General features: G+C 40.4%; 1 protein-coding gene across 1 annotated transcript in view; it reads left to right on the top strand.

The window, feature by feature from the left end:
• Window positions 1–18,059, top strand: part of TNKS (tankyrase) — a 136,245-nt gene that overhangs the window by 53,332 nt on the left and 64,854 nt on the right. The gene's annotated exons all lie outside the window — the stretch shown is intronic.

Raw genomic sequence — 18,059 nt, 5'->3', positions numbered from 1 at the left:
CTATGTACTTTGAGAAAGTTATGTCTGAATCAAGTCCTTATTTTTTTTTCCCTGTTTTCCTCCTCCTTCAATGGTCTCCAGAGGGTTAAAGTACACCTCTCCCTGCCTGGCAAACAAAGAGAGGTTAGAGGCGTTTGGAGTGAAAATGCCTGACAGAATAGAATCTGTATCATGCGGAAATTTGAAGAAGTGCTTGTCCTAGCTTGTCTGACATGAAGAAGATTTGGCACTCCATGCAATGCAGAAAGAATCCAGATTTTCATAATTCTGTACTCACAGTTGCTTATTGTTCCTATAGAGTACCAAGTGCTTTAGAGAGACTGATAACTCTATTATTATTATTGTGCTGCACCACCATTATACAATGCATGCGTAAAACATTTCAGGAAGGGAGGTTGGCTGTGATAATGGCACCAGGTAGAGCAATTGATTATGTGGCTGCAGAGGTGTCTTTTACTTGGGGTTTGTGCTGCTCAGTCAGCCTCGCTGAAAAGGCAAAATGACATGAGCTGAACAGATTAATGAAGTAGCGTGCAGATGTGGATTCTGCATTCTGAAAAAAGTGACAGAGTAATGCAAAAAGAGGTCAACAGATATTAGAGGCTGGTAGTGCTGTCATCCTTGAGAGCAGTGGTAATCTGACATTCATTGAAATAGGTATATGTTTGTGGTGGAGCATGACAGCGCAGTGCAGGGTAGCAGGCCAGAATTCATTCCAGTGCAGGTTTGAGCTGAAGAGCAAGGGACTTTTCTGGTGTTTTTGGTTTTTGTTTTTATTTGTTGTTGTTGTTGTTTTTGTTTGATTTTTGTGCGTTGGTTGGTTTGTTTGTTTTTTCTTTTTTGCAGTAATGAAACTTGATAGCCCTTCTTTGTAGCTGCAGTTCAACAAAGCACGCTAGATATGAGAATATCAAGGTCAGTTGGGCTGCTCACACTTACATGCTTAAAGTTAAACATACTTACTTTAGTGTGTTCCAAGCATACTATTTTTGGGACTTAGAATAGGCATTTTATAATATGCACCTTCTCAGTACTGGAAAAATATAAATAAAATTTGAAAAGTTCAGATGAAAATGAAAAGAGCAGAATTAAGCTTCAAACACTGAGGATAAAAGGTAAATTGATTTTTTTTTTAAATTCATTTGTTTAAAGTCATCTCGTTACTACTTTGATGGCCGAATGGATCATCAAATCTGACCTTCAGGATTCTTTTACACTGCCAGAGCAGAGTAAATGAGTCTTTGTACATTTGAGGGTCAGATCTATGAAAACCAGGGAAACAGAGGCCAGTTTTAAAAATTGAAGTAGAGGAGGTTGTACCCAATGGAGCTTTCTGTATCATCAAGTCTTAAGACCTCTGTTGTTAGAGATGATAATGACATATAATCTGCTTAATAAATTGGCTATGCTCTAGCATGCCAGTATTGAGACTACTGGGGACAAAACATCTGCTGAGAGCCCAGTTCAGAAATCATTCCTGTGCTAGCTGTGAACCTAGTAATTTCCAGCCTAAAAAGGTATTCATGACCATTTTATAGTTACTATAGTTCCAGTGCCAGCAATGACACTTAGCATACAGAGATCTTCTAGTCTTCTCTCTCTTCACTGGTTTAGGGGGAGGCTTAAATGCAGTTGTGAAGTAGAGACAGATAAGTGGCCTTGGGTCAAAGTAGTGGAGCATACAAAATGCCTCACCACATGATCTAGGCTTGAATGTTCAGCAAAATTTGTAAAAGCATATTATGAACGGTGTTTGTATTTTTTTTAAAGTATGTGCAAATAATAGTCACAGAGTTAATGGCATAGTGCTATTGCAGAGACTTGATCAGTTAATGATGAAAGTCCAGCAAGGAAAATGGTGGCTCTTCAGTATAAATATGCCAAAGAGGTGAGGACTAATAGAAAGTTGTGATATGTGAAAGGCTTCCTGGCAGGCTGCACTGCTGAAAGAAAAATTATTGTTATAGTAGTGACCTATGGAACAAAATCCCCTAACCTTGGCTGGCCTGGTTCAGTTCCTCCCATGGGGACAGACAACATTAATGTTGTTCATTCTGGATTACTTTTCTTTCCTTTGTCGTATCACAGTTTTGTGAGGTTTGTTTGGGTTCGTAATGAGGTTTTTTTACTTTGCTGTTGTAATTCAGTCTGTAATTCAGTCTAATGGCAGCCTTGACACTGCTGTGGCTAATGTAGTGAATGAACCCTGCCAGACCACTGCATGAACTGAAGATATTCCCATGGGACTGAAGCTACTAGGAATAAATAATGCAAGCCATGGCGCAGGCTGCCCTCCTACTTTAGCCCAGTGGTTTGCCTTTCAAGGATAACCTCATTTGTCTTCCCTTCAGGTTCCTTAACATTCTTGCAATACCTGTACTAATCCCCATCTGAACTGATAATTCCCCACTTATCTGCCTGGATAAGGTATCCTCTGTTTTCCTTTTAACCATCAGTAATTGCATCAAAGGTTGGTTTGGGGTAATTTACGTTTCTGGTGCTGTCACATATTGTGTCTAGTCATCTCTCCCTGAGAATTGTTTTTGACCTGTACATGTTGTTGAGGTCAAGCACGTGGATCTGAAGTTACTTGAATTATCTCCCCTTAAAAGGAGGCACTGAACAAGCAATGTCACCCATCTTGGTAAATTTGTAACAATTTCTTACCAGGACTTCAATAAAAATGATGTGCTGGTTCCTTCATTGTTCTTGGATGGTGCAGAGATAGGGGCACATTTAACTCTGTTTTGCTTTTGTGATATTGTGCAGTTTCCATTTCTACATACTATCGCTATTTTTCTTTGTCTCTATGCTCTGTATTGCCATTCTGATTAAAAACTGAGGCAAAGCTGGTGTGAAAAAAGACAGTTCTGCCAAGTGGAGAAGAAGGATGTTCTGTCTTCAGCTGACATTCAAGGCAAGAATGAGTAAAACATTAAAACCACATCATTTCTTCACGAAGGAGCTTGTCTTTTCCATCCATAAATTGCAGCTAGTTGTCTGTAGCAATGAAATGTCTGTAGTGCTTCACAGATGAAGCATCTTTCAAGAGTGAAGATGGTGAGGTACCAGTCTAGAGTCAGTGAAGAAGCTGAAAGACTGACAGAAGACTTTTGACAGAAGAGCAAAGTGTTATATTCTGGAGACAACAGCATCATTTTTCAGGTGTTGGGGAAAGGCAAGCACAGAATTTTGCTCTGGAAAGAGTACAAGCATTGATTTGAGTCTTTTTGGAGGATGCAGGGAAGGGGGCTGGTAATATGTCTCAATACATAAGGACCGTTTAAAATAATGTACAAACCAAAAAATGTACTCAAAGTTATCTCCAGGACACTATTATTCATAGATACCATTCTTTTTTGTCAGGTATCTTTTGAATAGAAGCTATATGCAGTCTCAGTGCTGCACTGCATTGAGATAAGAGGACTGCTGCTATAGCATTTTCAAGTATGTATTTTTAAATGTTGTAATCAGAACATATTTTAAAATAGTTGCCTGTTCTGTAGGGTGCAGATTTTTCAATGGCGTGTTTCCTTTCTGTAGTCCTATATTTTCCCTTGCTCACCTCAGTGAGCACTTCACTCTTTTGAGGGCATTCCCTTGTGTTTTGAAATGAAACCATCTGTATTTTCTGCACTTTCGTTAACATTTTCAGCAGATAACTTCATATGATTATTTATTGGCCATAGAGCATCATGTTCTACCTCCTCCTGTGCTCTGCGAATTTGTTTTTGCTTGCCTTTTAAGAAGACAATGTTCTTGTCTGTTTGAACTTTATTTTGTATAATGGCAAGAATACTTTGGTGTAGATTCAGAATTCAGTTTAGTCTTTCAATTTGGGCAGGGAAGTAGCTCTATCCTTACACAAGTAGCAGACTTGTGGGGTTGTAGCATTACTAGCAACTTTGATGTTATTGCCATCTTCAACAAAGTCATCACCTCTTGCTATGCTTGTGTGTCTGATGTAAGCCAATCCAGATGACGTAAATGGCTGATGAGGCTGCCAGCTGTTCTGGGGAATAGGCATGATATGACTGTGGGTAGAGGAGCTTGTCAGTATGACTCTTGTGAAAACAGCAGGGGGAAAAAAAAAACCAACTATGATGCACATTGATGGGGTTTTTTTTAATAACTCTTGGATCCTCACATATATCACTATCAGCCCTAAAGCAGCTGCTTCTCATGACAAATGGCTGATTCAGTGCAGAATCCCCCAAGTTTCTTTACACAGTCTGCTTTTGCTTGTGGGATTATAATGTGGGAGGGGGTAGAAGTAACATAAAACAAACATGAGGTGGTATAAAATCCAGGGAAACAGGGCTATTCATTTTTGAAAAGCTTTTGATTTGTGAAGAGAGCTGGACTCAGTATGCACCGTGCTTCAGGAGCTCTGTTCCTACCAGCAGTGGAGAAGGAAGGCAGAGCCTTGAGAACCTCCTCTGTGAAGAGCTGAGAGCTGACTATATTTGAATCTATTTCTTTTAAATTAATTCCAGCCTTTACTAATATTTTTTGAAAGCCATTTCTTTATGGTCATATTCTTCTTGCTACTTTATTATAGTAATAGTAGTAATAAAAATAATTATAATAGTGATAATTACCACTCTAATATAAGCTGCTGAGAGGATTAAGCGCCATGACTCCTGTAGCTAAATATTACTTTCTTTTGCAGTCAGTGACATGCCCAAAGTCTTAAGGAGGTTGATGTGTGTGTTCTGCTCCTCTGAACTTCTGCTGAGTTCACTGGAATGATGGGGTCTCCACTCCTGCTCCCGGCATGAGGCAGAGTGTAGGCTGCCTCGGCGTCTTGATTTACATCCAGTGTTAAACAGCCCAGTCAAGACCAGTCTGACTTCAATATATGGTCAACCTGAATGAACCTTCTTCAGGATGGACTTCCTTCTGTGGCCAGGCTATTGCAGAAAGGAATGCAGGAAGTCAAAATTTTAGCTATCCTTTGCCTGCAGGGTAAATCTCAGCTGTTAAAGGCAGTTAAAGCTGAACAGAAATGCTGGTGCCAAGAGACTGTTGTCGGTTAGCACAACCATCCAAAAACCTGAGTGTCCATTTTGCACTTGTAGAGAAACAGTTTTCTGTTCTTGCTAGGCATTCTAAAAGTATGGGGCAAAGCAGACCTGAGTGAAGAGACGTTATTTTCACAGTGATGTACTATTTCATGTGTGGCTTTGCTGGCTGGTCTCTTGTCGTCCATTGCCCTGGAAGGGAAAGATTTATTTTCTCTGACAGAACACAGAAAAATAACCTTTCCTTTGAAGGGAGGTGTGCAGGTTCTATCTCATTTTTAGCAGTCATAGCATAAAAAAAATTTTGTGACCAACTTTTCCAGTTTCCGGTGAGTAAAGGGCAATCTTTTTTCTTTCTAATATGTTAAAAAAAAAAAAAAAAAAAAAAAGGCAGGCTTGATAAAACTAGAGGGAAAGAGCGAAGTAAGAAATTTTTAAAAAATCAGCAGCCTGTTCATATATTACAGCTGACACTTATGTAAGAATGGAGAGAGTAACATTTCTGTGTTTGAATTGCAACTCATGCTGGTCTTCCCCGCAAATCTAAAAGGTATTTTAAGTGATTCCTTTTCAAATTATGCAGCATCCTCAGGGAGCTGGATGAGAGCTCTCATCAGTGTTCTAGAAATTGTTGGTCTAATTACCCATTAAATCTTGCCTTTCTTGGATCTTTTTTTTTTTTTTTTTCCTCTTGAAGCCACATTGAGCTATACAGAGAAACCTGTTCCTGATCACTGGCAGGGAAAATGTAGCTTCATCTTAAGAATCCATGCACTTTTGTCTGTCTGCACTATGGCAAGGTGGTAGATGAGTGTTTTCCTCCTGGAGAACTAGCAAGTCAGAGGGGAAAAGAATTTGAGACTTATGTGCATTGTGGTTCTTACCATACATGTTTGTACCTTCCCGTGTGGGATATTCTCTGCTTGCTAAGGTAAGGAGCAGCATCTTGGAGAAAATGAGAAAAGGGGAAAGTAAAAGAGGAATGTGACTGTTTGCTGAGACCCTGCTTCTTAGCTGCTGGCCGGGAATTCCTCCCTAAAAGCTGAAAGTACTGTACTTCCAAGTATGGTTCACATTGCCACATGACATCACTGATTCTTAGAAGGAGATTTTTCTTCTGAAGCACCATGTCTATGTTCAAGAAAGGGCTTCCATATCTAAGCATAGCCTTCTGTTTGGGCCAAAATGGTAAATATAAAAACTGTCTTGACAAAAACTAGAGGCAGACTCACATCTTGCACTGTTCAATGACTCCTAGATAGCCCACAGCCAGGGGTCCAGACTGCTGGTGAGCCTGTTGAATGGAAAAGGGAAAACAGAAACTTGTAGTGCTCTCTCTCTCTGAATGTTTCCTTGCCTGTTCCTTTTCAGCCTTGTGTCCTTCATCCAAAACCATTTTGATTTTGGTGAAGCATGTTATGGTGGACACATATGCTAGAACTGTTTTAATGGCACAATGTGATCCAGCAAGAGCTGCCCTTTCTCTGGGTGGTTGTTCTTCCTCACTGTGGTTTTCATCGTGTAGCTCTCTGAAGACAGACCAAATTCCCTTATAACCTATCTTTGCTGAGGTATGCTCAGGGGATGCCAAAAGGAAAGTCAGTGTCAGGAAGAAAGATCTCTCAGTACCAGATCCACCATCTCCTGCATTGGTAACTGGGCTCTAACAGAAGTGGATAACAGGAATCCTAAGCTGGTGGTGGGGAAGGTACAGTATTATTTCTCCTTGATGGTATGTGCTTTCTGGAAGGAGTTGTAATACTGAGTTAGCTTATGCTGAACTAATAGGCCTAGGACACAGTAGAGAAAAGTTATGTTGACTCTTACATGGTGCTCTTTCATTTTAGGTCAAATGCATGTTTAAAATACCACTTTTTTGGAAGTTAAAAATGAAGCGTACATCAGAATAACTTTGAAATAAAGCCACTGGCAAAATAGTCTGGCTTAGGAGCTGCTGGTAATCCTCTTAGCTAATAAGAGGATCACTGAAATGTATTTTCTTGGGGATAATTAAGATCATTAATGGTTGTGATGAATGGGGAATGTAGGAATACTTTTCAGCCAATTATATTTTGAATTATTTGCGGTAAGCAGAGTCTTTAAATCTAGTGAGAATTATTTGAAGTAACTGAGAATGGAAAGCAGTATTTTTTCTTACTTCATGCAGAACATAATTAAACTACCTTTCACTGCAGGTCTGCAGAGAAACCTGCAGAGCTGTCATGCTGAGGTTACATGCAGTTTGTTTATTTCCTTTCTAGTGCACAATGAAGAGTGAACATCTGGTTTGGAGAATGCTTTATTCATGGATATACCTGTGACAGTGAAGCCCTGGTACTTGGTTTTCCAGTGCAATAGGAATAAAGTGCACATGGTATATCAGCAGTGTCAAGCTGGACATAACTGGTGACTGGTTTCCATGGAGTCACCTTGTGTAGGGTGTGTCTTGAACAGGCAGCTCTGTATTGCATCAAATGAAACTTTCTGTGCATAAATGAACAGTTGAAGAGCAAATGCTCTCCTTTGGAGGTGAAACATAATGACAGCAGTCTGGTAAACTCTAAAGTTCTTGTATTTAATTAATTAATTGGTATCTCTTTCCTTCTATCAGTCTTCTTTTTTCCTGTGGTGCTGTTTTATTTCCAGACTTTGTAGTGAACCTTATTGTCATTAAGGGCTACCAGTTATTTTTTTGAAGAAGTCATGTGTGTTATACTGTTTTGTGTGAGGAGCAGCTGAGGAGTCTGGGTTTGTCTAGTTTGGAGACAAGGAGGCTGGGGGGCGACGTCATGGGTCTGTATAGCTTCCTGAGGAGAGGACATGGAGAGAGAGATGCTGAGCTCTTCTCCCTGGTATCTAGTGACAGGACACATGGGAATGGCACAAAGCTGTACCGGGAGAGATGCAGACTGGAAGTTAGGAAGCATTTCTTTACTGAGAGGGTGGTCAAAACTGGAACAGACTTCCTCAAGAGGTGGTCAATGCCCCAAGCCTGTTAGTAAGTTGTCTGGAGAATGCCTTTAACACACTTTAACTTTTGGTCAGGCAGTTGGACTAGATGCTCATTGTAGGTCCCTTCCAACTGAACTATTCTATCAGCCATTTGAATAGCAAAGCATTTGAAACAGTGATGTTGGTATAAGAGACTGAAAATGTTTGCAAAACTTGAATTGTATGTACTATTTAATTATTCTTGTGTTGTCAGTAAATAGTGTAACCCTTCACTGCTAGACCTCCTGCATATTGATATTAGATATTATTATTGCTGCATTTCTATCTTGTGGTATGTTTTTCCAACAGAAGTAGCAAAAAGTGCCTGCAAGCAAATAACAAATTCATTTTCCCCCAGCTCGTGTTTTAATAGGCATTTTTTTATTGAGGACAACAGTTTGCTGATTTAGATTCCAAATATTTTCCATGAATCCAAACTTGCTTTCCTTCCTCTTACAAAACACGTCAGTCTCATGCAGGGCACAGAGCAGCTCCTTGCCTGAGTGAGTACCTGGAGACAACACCACTGCTCACAGCTGGCAAAGCTTGAGCAGAGTTACTGTGACTGACCACTGCTAGTGCAAATGTGCTTTCAGAAAAGGCATTAAAGGCAATTTTAAAAAAATGAGACAAAACATAGGGAACCATCACTTTTAAGTATATATTCCCTATATAATGAGATCTGATGGGATGGATAAGGGAAGAGAAGGATCTATCTAAGTCAAACACAGCTCTTCTTTACTCTGGGGTGCTAGCATGAGGCTTTCATATCAATCCACATATCCTGTTTGCAGTCATGCTGCAGTCTCCTCTCTCCCCCAAATTGTACCAAGCTTTTCCTTATTTTTCCAGCTGTTTTAACTGACAATTAAAAACCCACAGGGAGGGAAAAATTGCCTGCAGCAGCAAGGCAAAATTATTTGAGTTATATGGCTTTAATGTAAGTGCAAAAGCACTTGGATTATTTTGTTACTTTCTTTTTGTTTGGGGGAAATGAATATTTTTCAAAATATTTGAACTGTTGACAGATTAGTTTCCAGTTTTGCATGACAAAATTGTTCATTATAACAAAATCGATTACCTCTGTTTTGACATTCTTTTGGTAAGGATTTACTTGCTGTACTTCACTTAATTGTTGCATAAAAATAAGTTGACTATTTTTTTTTTTTATTCTTCTTTCCACTTTAATGATATCTCCGCTCTTAGCAATAAAGATAATGTTGTGGCAGTGTTTTCTTTAACTTCCGAAATACAGCTAGGTGGTTTCATTGCAGTATGTTCAACAGGTTTGCTGTGTTTCCTCCAGTTATAAAGGAATTCCTTCCCTCTGCTTGCTACTCAGTGGCCCAGCAGGCATAGGAAATGTTCTGTGTTTTTTGTCTAGGAGGTAGAGAAGTGATTTAACTGGATTTGAGTTCCTTCCAGGGTATGTGCTGCAGGGCAAGCGTGGCAACGCGTCTGCATTTTTACAAGATGGAACCTTCTGTTTTCTCAAGCTTGTAGAGTAAGTTTAGATACAGGGGGTAGCTTCAGATGTACAGAAAAAGGATTGTACTGTCCAGTAAAAAACTTAGTTGGTAAAAAAATACTTGGCTACATATGTACATTTTGTCTCATAAATTTCTTAGCAAACATTAAAAAAAACCCCACTTTTTGAAATCTGTACAAAATCAGTCATGTTTGCTGTGTCTAAGAGACTATAGATTTTTTTGGTTATAATAAATGCTTCAATTTTGAATCCAGCTATAGATTTTCAGACAGTGTCCTCGGCTTGCTAGCATGTTTTATCTACAATAGGAAGATCAGAGAGATTGCAGAATTTAGTCTGCTCATATTCACTGAGTTCTTTTCAAAAGACTAGATGATGGAACATAATTTTGGAGCTTGCTTTCATACAGTATGGCTTTCCTGAGGGTTATAGGTGTAATTTTCTTGCTTGTCTTCTTCCATGTTTTGTGTCAATTATAAACAGGCATTTCTGTGGTTTCTCTTCAGATGATAATCTGAGGGATGATATAATTTCCTTATTTGAGGAGATTATTTGGAAGGACAGGAGAGGGAGCTGGCTTTTGAAAAGGACTCACTAATATGAAAGTGGCTCGTTTCTCATGCTCAGTTCTGGGGCTACTACTTGGCATCTATCCACCTCTACTGTACTCAAGTCTTTGTCAAAGAGTTTTAGTCCTTTGTCTTCCTTTGGAAAGATTTCCTAGAAATCCTGGAGAGAAAATACATATGCAGACATATTACAGAAATGAGAAAGAAGTAGTTATTGGAAAAATGGAATAGCACAGTTTATTAGTTATTAATATGGAGCATGGCTGGAGTACTGGGAATTAGAGTGGAGGTTTGTTTTTGCTGATAGCTGGAATTAATACAAGAAATGATGAGGGAGAGCTGTGGGAATGTTGTCTTTGCATTAGGCATGAAGGAGTGGGTGATGGGTAAGGCTCAATAGCCTTGGGATAAAAAAAATCAAATTTCCTTTTCCATGTGTATTTCACAAGATATCTCATGAGTACTGAACTTTGAAAAGATGACCCTCAACCACTTCAGGTTTTCCTTCTCTGCCAGTGTGTTTGAATTGCAAAAGGTTTGGATTTTATTCCCAGTCTCTTGAAATTCTGCAGTTCTTTTTTCTCATTCAGTGTCAGTCTGATGACATGACAGACAAGAGTGGTGGTGTGTCTTCAAGAATAGTACAGCATTCTAAAATAGCAAGTTGTGTTGAAAATAATACATTTTTCACACTACAAATAAAAATGGATGTGTGCATGGTGTTTGAGTGGCATGCACTCATATGAAGAAATTGAAACTACTTGTACAGGTCGACTAAAGAGAATGAGTTTTAGAAGATTAGTCAGATTTATTATTTCAAAAGAAATTAGATTGTAGGGTATGGTGGCATTGTTGAAGGTAAGATAATTATATAGATTACCACATGATGAGTGGTTTTAAGGGGTTTTTTCCTTTGGGTTATTATGGTCCTGCAGTGTGATGTGTCCTTTCCCTGCGCATTCAGGAAGGTTCCTCTGACTGCTGTGAGTGACTTAGCTTTGTCTTTGTATCTTAAGAGTTAAGAAATTTGAAACCCTCCGTCAAAGGGACTTTTTCATCTTCCTGCCACTGTATGGTGAAGGAAATCTGATAGCATTTTGTAACAAATAGGTCAGCAGCACTGAAAAGAGCTCCTCTGAGAAACAGAACTAACTATGTTATGTGCCAAATGTAAACTTAATGGTACTATAATTGCACACGTACCAAAGACACGTTTTGATATACCACCTCATCCTTCTTAGTGGCCAAACCCCATAACATACACGCAATTTATACTTGGATATGAAGACATCATCTAATAACTGCTGTACCTTATATATGCTTATGTAATATATGCACTTTGATGGCATAATAGACAAGAGCTTCTTCCGTCACTTAAGACCGTAGCAGAAGTTTTGTCAATCTGCGCTGTACAGAGCTGCAGATTTCTCAACATGCTGCTTCCTGCCAGGCCTTAGAAGAGATCCAGCTTTCTTTTTCTAGAAGACTAAATCAAGAATGCTCCAGATTCAACCTCTGTTCGCATAACTGAAAGTTATTGCAGGTAGGATGCTGCTAGCTCAGTGGTCTGGTAGAGTTGTGGCCAAAACCAAATGATGTTTGCTTATTTCTTTTAATTTCCATTCCCCCTTTAAAACATGTCTCTAAAAGCACTTCACTGTTAGCTGAGCCGTTTTCACTTTTAAAATTTCTATTACAAACGGCTAATTTCAATCTGCGTGCACAGTTGCTGACTGATCTTCAACAGAAGAGGCAGAGTCAAGGTACCAAACTTTTCCTCCTTGGTTACATTCCCCCTTGTCTGCAACTTGCTCTTGGAGATGTTGTCTTCCGAGTTGCTTTTCTGTCATTTGTGCATATAGTAGACTTGCTTGGGCATTTTTCATCTGTGACAAGATCTTAATATTAGGGTCTTGCTGTGTTCCTGATCGAACCTATTAGACAGCTTGTAAAATCAGCCCATTTACTTGTAAGGAACAGCTGAATTAAGAAATGCAAGAGGCATAAAGAAATTACCCCAAGCAAGTGGGAAGTAAAGGAGTATAACAATAAAATCTGAAATTATTATTTTTGTTCCTCTTCCTTTCCATATGTTTCTTGTACTATTTAGTTATAAATGCCTTTCCCCGAAGGATATTACTTCAATGTACCTCTCTTTATTGTTGAAGATTTTTTGCTATGTCAGGGAGTTATTTCCACAACCTTGTGCTTTTGGGATGGTAAAAACACCTTGCTCTTATTTAACTCCTTATTTTAGTCTCACCTGTTCCTTTACTTGAAAGTTAAATGCAGAAGAAGGAATCAATGAGTATTTTAATTGAGTGATTTAACCCTTCAAAAGCAGCCACACTGAAAATAAAGTTTGAGTATGCTAGGAAAATAATGTTAAAAACAAAACACATACCAAAGAGTGCCATCCTGCCCCACTGCCAAATCTAGTAGTCTGTCACAAGTACTAAAGGCCTCCTGCTCTGATTATGTTGAATATTTGTTTAAATAATTAAATATTACTCCAAAGATCAGAGTGGATTAAAAAGGATAGCATATGTGGGTGTGTGCACATTGCTTGCTCATGGATCTGTGAAGTCCGGGAGGGTCAGAAAAAAGGTAGATTTTAATTTATTTCTATGGTGTTTATTTCTTTGTTAAACTCTGGATTCTGATCTGTAGATTGCTTTCTTTGCAGCAATGCCAGCTCAGATGCAGAGCCCCCATTTCCCCTCCCTCGTTTCTGCAGCATCTTGCCCAGGCTTTTCATTCTCAAGGACCTGTTTGGGTGGCCACAGGCTGTGCTGGGTAAAGTAACGAATCTGATCAAGTTCTCGGCCCCCCAGCTGCACTGGGACTCTGGTGCTGTTTCCTCAGCAGCCACGTGCATTCCTCTGCTAGCAGAGTACCTGGCTGGAAAAGCACCAGAAACACTTAAATGAGGAAAAAGGAGAAATTCAGGTACCCGCTGTGTCTACTGCTACGCCAGAGAGCCCACATCCACTATGTTGCTGGATCATTATGAATGCTTATTTGAAAAAAATCTGCAGGGCTGTTCACAAGTATCTTGTCAATCTTAGCATGGGACTTGTATTTTCAAAAGTGGTAGTTCAGGTTTTCAGGGTAGGCAGCCAATAGCAAGCTGAATTCTGCACATGGTCAAAGTCAAATGTAGAGCTGCCATGTTTGCTAATGGAGGAAGATGCAGGACCATCCCTGGCTTCCGGTGCTGCTAGCCCTGAAGCTGCCAAGAAAGAAACAGGAGGTTCTGAAGAAATCACCACCTGGAAGGTTAATGAGTTAAGCTTGGTGGGAATGAGCATGGGCACAGGTTGCCCAGGGAGGTTGTGGAGTCTCTATCTGTGGAGATATTCAAAAGCCATCTGGACACTACCTTGTGCAGACTGCTCTAGGGTTGGACAAGAGGACCTTCAGAGGTCCCTTCAACCTCAACCACTCTGTGATGTTCATGAATCTTCTTTCCCCAGCCTTTGGCCACAGTTGCACATTCATCAGGCCCTTGTCCTTTTGGCAGATATCTCAGAGGCGGAGTACCCTTGCCTAGTGTAAAACTTTTCACTGTTTATTGGTAGTCTGGGGATTTAAATTTGTAACTGTGATTCCATATGATTCGCAACTTGTTCATCCCCTTTAGTTTTTCAGTTTGGTTGAAAATATTTTCATCTAGTTTTCCCTCCGTTATTTTCTGCTGTTATGTTGGATAATGATGGTGTGATTTAATCTGTGTGACATCAGCCTTTTTAGGGAATTATCCTCACTGTGGAAAACTGACACATGGTAGTATGATAACGCAAAAACTGCTTTGTCCAGGTTGACATTTTGGCTCTGGCTGTGTTCTCTATTAGCTGATGTGTAGGTGAGGAGAGAGAGAGAGGAGAGGAGAGCAATTCACCTTGTTTCTTAGTGTAGATGCATTGAAAAAGCACTGTTGGTTTATACCTTGTGTTCAGATAGGTTTTTCAGCTTGCAGTAGTCAGATAAAATTTCAACACTTTTGGGAGAGAGTGAAATAAAATTATATGTCTGTAGGACTGATTAATTATGGGGGTTTTTTCCAGAATTTGGGATTTTTTTTTTCTTTTCTCTCAAACACATGCATATATGATGGTCATGTTTCACAGGCTCATCTAGCAAGTTTAAAATTTAAAGGTTACTAGTGAATTAAAGCTAGAAGTGGATTGACTGATTATTCCTTGTAACTCTGTAATAACGGAACTGATTTATGCTGCACCTAGATTTTCAGTGTGACTCAGTGTAACACCACATGATCATGTGGCACCAATAACCACAAAAATAGGAAGATGGCACCCTGAAGATGGGGAGCAAGAAGAACAGGTGGATGGTAGAGGAGGGCTCATGGGGACTGACTGCAACAGGCTGACTGTGCTTTGCTGGCTGCTGCTTTTATCATGAAGCTGGAAAGCACAAATGGAAGGAATACATTAGGAGCTCATAAAGATTTCAGCCTGTCACCATTGGTGCACACCTGTCTTTTATTCTCCCAGATGTGATGTTCCTGCATCTGTCTGTGTATGTCTCCAGCTCAATACACTGCTCTTCTTTCAGTTACTTTCATCTGCTTCACTTGGGTTCAAAGTGGCTGCCGATCAGCATGTTGCCTCGGTGCAAGGAAAGGTCTGCTGTCTTCCACTGAGATCTCAATTGAGCTTCCAGCTACTGATGTGCTGAACCGCTAGGTGCAAGCGGCCACTGATGTCTGATAGTTAATAAGCATTTGCTGCTAATCAGCTACCGCAAAATGCAGCTGGGGTCAGGTACAGCAGTGGCTGCATAGCCTGTGTGGAGCTATGGTTGCTGTAGTTCACAGCAGCTGATCAGAGGTCTTGGAGATAACTGCTTTTCTCCTGGGAGGGAACAGGGATAAGGGCTAGTTATCTGCCTTAGTGGTAGCTGGGTTTTGAAACACCAATTAGCTGTGGTTACTAGTGGTGGCCTCCTAGTTCTGGCATAGATGGAGCAGCAATGGTGTGATCTGGAGCTGGGAGCAAGAAGAGAACTTGCTGGTTTAAAGGATGCTGGGTGAGCTGTAAGTAATGAACTTGTTCAGATGCAGTGAACACCAGATACCGAGCAATTTCTGCTTACCTACCAGCTTTTGTCTGACGAGATTCAACAGGCACACTGCTTTGGCACTCTCTGCTCCCCATTTCACACCCTTTCTGGACTCATCTTTAGAAATTCCCAGGCCAAGTGTCCCTGGGCTACCCAGCATGCGGCCATGTGTTTTTTGGACTTGCCATGAAACACAGAAAAGACAGATTGGACTGAGATATGGTGAAAGGGACAGATAGCAAATAGATGAAAATTGTTTGCAGCCTTGTATTTCAATTTTGTTTCTCTGTGCCGAGTTCTAACAACATTATCTTTCACACCTCTGGCAGACAAAGCTTTGTGCTATCCAAAATATTGCTGCCAAAAAATCCTCTGTGTTGATGCTGTGATTGGAAGGATATTTTTCTCTCCAAGCTAGCAACTTAATGGTTGGACTTGATGGTCTTAAAGGTCTTTTCCAACCAAAGCAATTCTATGATTCTAACTGCTAAGAGATTTGGGAGAGTAATTCAGGATGTTACCTGCACTTTGTTCTGCAGATGCCCTTTTGCAAAACTATAAATCCTAACCTGCCCAAAGGAGTTCTTTAAGTGATGTTGTTAGCTTGGTTCAAGTCAAACAGTTTGACGTTCTTTGATCAGAAGTATTATGTGAGGCTGATGGTCTGTATTCCTGTATTTCAGCTCAGAACTTGAAATTCATCTCTGCCACAAGCACACATGGTTTGTTTTCAAATGCTTTGCAAATGCATATTTTATGAGGTAGCTGTGGCCAAACACTGCAGGATGGCCTTTGATGTGCTCCGTAGCCAAGCGGCTTTAGCCGTGTTGGCAGAGCCCTCTGATGGGAACGCCGCCGGGGCCAGCCACAGCCGCTCCTGCAGGCAGTGCCACTGCTTCCCTCGGGCCATCAGCCGCCTGCCCTGGCTCAGGGACACCCATCAGCCATGTGCGCTAGTGGCCAAGGGCTTCCCCTTCACCCCCTTCCTAGCCAGCAGAGCAGAGCCCTGTGGAGCGCACTTGGCTTTTTTCTAGCAAATTGGTGGTGTGCTGTAAGCACCTGTGAAAATTTAGGTGTTGCTTTGCAAAATGCAATGGCTCTTTGAGAGCAATAAAAGTTAACTAAGTACAAGATAATATTTTCCGTATCCATACCACAGTGTGGGAGAGCTGTGACGAATTTCAAGAATTGCTTTTATGAATTTCAGCGGTATCTGTAAATACCTTTTTTTAAAGCATACCACTTAGTAGAAGTAACTGATTTATTTAGGCATACAGCAGGACATTTTTAAATCAAGACCCATAGCCTTCCATTTCTGTTGGTCAGCAAGGCTTTTGTTAAGGTATTTGACTAAAGGGCTTTTGTATTTTAAGGTGCCAACTTAAAGGTAAAAATGTTATTACACTTGTCTAACCTAATAGTATTCAAAAACCTGGTTAGGATTGCTAGATGCACTGCCAAATCAAAATGTGCAAGCAGGTCTTTTAATCTGATTAGGTCTCTGAAGTGTTGATATAATACAGGCCAGTAACTCCTGCAGGAAATCCAGCTGTTTGAGATTGTTGCACAAGTAATGCAGTAGTAATAAAGTGTCTATTTTTTTTTCCTTTGTAACATACTGGCCAGAGCTTTTCACTCACCATTGATTTGAAACACTCACAGCTGTGCCCAGTATTTTATCTTCATTAAAATAATAAAAGAGGAACATGCACCATGGTTTGAAAATGCAGTTGCCTTTGGTGGGCAGGAACTCCCTCCGATGAAGTTGTAGAGTGGTGGCAAGACAAAGGCAATAGTATTTTTGTGTCATTTTACTTGTTTAATGATAGAGTTTTCATTAAGACAGACATAGAAATTCTTCCAAAAGCTAAATTAACCTTCGTGGCCTATATTTGAAATGCCAATTTCAGATCTTCACCCTTGTGTTGAACTTACCCGCTCCATCGCTGGGGTTCAGCAACACAGAACCGCTTAGTTAAGAGACTTATCATGCAAGAGGCGCTCGGGTGGTTGAACTCCTTGCTGAAGGTTGTTGTGCATTCCCAAAGCTGAATATGTTTCAGAAAGCAATTAAACACACTTGTGAAAGGAAGATTCACTAGTATGACGAGATGCAGGTACTGCCTTTGTCTGAGAATTCCCCAGCCAGGGGGATGGGCTGGGAGGTGCCTGGCTGTTCATACTCCTCCTCCTCTTCCTCCTTCCCTTTGGGTGGAAGCAGATGCCGAACTTCAGGGCTCCGTAAGGCCCTGGAGAGGGTTGGGTTTGTTGTGCTTCTTGTCCCCCTCTGCTGATAACCAGAGGAGCTGTGATGGGAGAAACACCAGGCTGTTTCTGATGGAAGAGGACTCTGACTCTCCTCCCACAGCCTAGAGAAGTTCTTTGTTGAGGAATATTGTTTCCAGAGGAACCTTCCTGTTTCCTTGCAGTCTGATCTGGCGTTTCCCATGGTCTGATGGCTTTCCTCACCTGTAATGAGAGTTTCACTGGAGGCTTACTGCAAATACAGATAGGAGACAGTGCAAAGGTTTTTTTCTTTCTTGCAGGGCAGTTTCATCTTCCCATTTTTCTTATAGCGTTGTGGTTAGAGGCTTTAATTCTCTGGCAGGTGGTGTATGGTATGTTTTTCAAGCCCTGCATCTTTTGGCTCTTAGGATACTCTCTGCTCTGTGACTTTATGAAGCTGCTTAAAAACTATGTTTCTAATTTCTGAATTGAAATTCCTTTAAAATCATATTGTGCGATGTCATCATGATTCAGCTTTGTACAATACCATCCTACTTCCTCAAGTCATCTTGTTCTGTGCGTTTTTGGGGTTTTTTTTAAGATATTCGTGTACAATTTTAATCCTGTGATGCAACGACCCTCCTGACTTCTCTGTTGTAACTCAGAATTTCAAATGTA

The sequence above is a fragment of the Caloenas nicobarica genome, chromosome 4, assembly GCF_036013445.1.
Source record: "Caloenas nicobarica isolate bCalNic1 chromosome 4, bCalNic1.hap1, whole genome shotgun sequence".
In the NCBI taxonomy this organism is placed as follows: Eukaryota; Metazoa; Chordata; class Aves; order Columbiformes; family Columbidae; genus Caloenas; species Caloenas nicobarica.
Note: the sequence above shows the minus strand (reverse complement) of the source record. Positions and strands in the feature narration are given on the sequence as shown.